The 1,811-nt window shown below is 47.7% G+C and overlaps 1 pseudogene; it reads left to right on the forward strand.

Moving 5' to 3' along the window:
- Positions 1-203: 203 nt before the first annotated feature.
- On the forward strand, positions 204-1,100 carry LOC114036077 (annotated as a pseudogene).
- Positions 1,101-1,811: the final 711 nt, after the last annotated feature.

The following is a 1,811-nucleotide window of genomic DNA, read 5'->3' on the forward strand; positions in this document are numbered from 1 at the left end:
AAAGGTAGGAGAAAGAACATTCCAGGAATGGAGGACATCCAGTAAAAACTCAGAGACAAAAGATGGAGTATCAAATGATAGGAACAACATGTAGATCAGTTTGGAAGTTTTAAAAGACTAGAAAGTGCTTTCACCGCTGCTTCCCGCCGGATTGGCTTTGGGACTAATCTTTCGCTGCGGCCCTCCCTTCTCCCGCGGTGAAGATGGCAACCAGCTTCCTGCTGCATGAGAAGATCTGGTTTGACAAATGCAAGTACGATGATGCAGAGAGAAAGTTCTATTAGCAGATGAGTGGTCTTGTGCCCATCCCCTCCCGACAGGAGAACGGCGCTGTGATCCTCGGTGACACTGCCAGAGCCAGGGAGAATAACCAGAAATCACTGGCCGGACTCAAGAAAGTCTCTCTGAGGTCCTGAGCCAGGCCGAACCCGGTCCTAGCGCAAACGTCAGCTTTTCCAGTGGTCCCCACAGGGACCATAGTGAACTGGTCACCAGAATTTCCAGTCTAGAGGCAGAGAAAAAGAGCCTTCGGAGTGTGATTCAGGACCTACAACTCTTCATCTCCAAGCTCGAAATCTGGCTGTTTACCCTGGAAAAATGCTCCCCCTCCCATCACTTTCTGGCTCCTCAGACTCAGCAGTATCCCCTATACAGAAGGTGGAGCTACCTACCACATCACCTGCTAAGAAGGCGGCCACTCCAGCACAGGATGATGAGGAAAATGATGATATTGACTTGTTTGGTAGGGATGATGAGGAAGAAGACTAGGAAGCAACCCAGCCTGGAAGGAGCTTGGGCAATACGCAGAGAAGAAGGCCAAGAAGCCAGGGCTGATTGCAAAGTCTTCCAAACTCCTAGATGTCAAGCCTTGAGATGATGAAACTGACATGGCAAAGTTGGAAGAGTGTGTCCACTCCATACAGCTGGATGGACTGATCTAGGGAGGCTCCAAGCTGGTGTCTGTGGGGTATGGCATTCGGAAGCTGCAGATCCAGTGTGTGGTGGAGGATGGCAAGGTGGGAACAGACATCCTGGAGGAGATCACCAAATTCCAAGATTATGTGCAGAGCATTGACGTAGCTTCTTTTGACAAAATCTAAAAGGCCCCTGAATGTGTGTGAATATGCAACCAAAATAAAGTCTGAGATTTGAGCTGCTTGGGCCTGTTCTGGACTGGGGTCTCTATGGGAGGGAAGAGCGGGAAGGCCAACTTCTGAGGAAGATAGAGCAGGAGCACTGCCTTTCCCTCTCATGGGGGGAGAATAGGGCCTTCAAGAGATGTTTCAACTGGATTTGGGATGGTAGAGTGTGGCCTCTGTTATGGCTAGTCCTCTGAGCCATTGACCAGACACCAAGATTCTCCACCCCATCAGGGCCCAGCTGTCCTGCACCAGGTCAGAGGCCATAGTGTGTGTAGCCTTGGAAGAGAATAAATGTAGAAAAATGGCCAAAAAAAAAGACTAAAAAAGTAGGAAGGGGATAGATTGTTAAAGGCTTGAAACGCCAAAACAAAGGACTTTATATTTAATCCTGGAGGGGAGAGGGAGCTACTGCTGTTTATTGAGTAGAGAGGCTTGAGGGCATAGTAAAATAGTCAGACCTATGATTTAAGAAAATCTCTTTGGCAGAGGAGGAAGGATGGATTAGAGCAGGAAGACTTGAGACAATGAAATCAATTAGAAATTGATTGTGATAGCTTGGGTGACAGATGAAGGCCTGAACTAGGCTGGTGGTTATGTGATTAAAGAGAAGGACATATATGGGAAATGTTATGAAGATAGAATGGCAAGATTTGCTAATGGCTTGGATTT

The sequence above is a fragment of the Vombatus ursinus genome, unplaced genomic scaffold, assembly GCF_900497805.2.
Source record: "Vombatus ursinus unplaced genomic scaffold, bare-nosed wombat genome assembly UNPS02009573.1, whole genome shotgun sequence".
Taxonomy (NCBI): Eukaryota; Metazoa; Chordata; class Mammalia; order Diprotodontia; family Vombatidae; genus Vombatus; species Vombatus ursinus.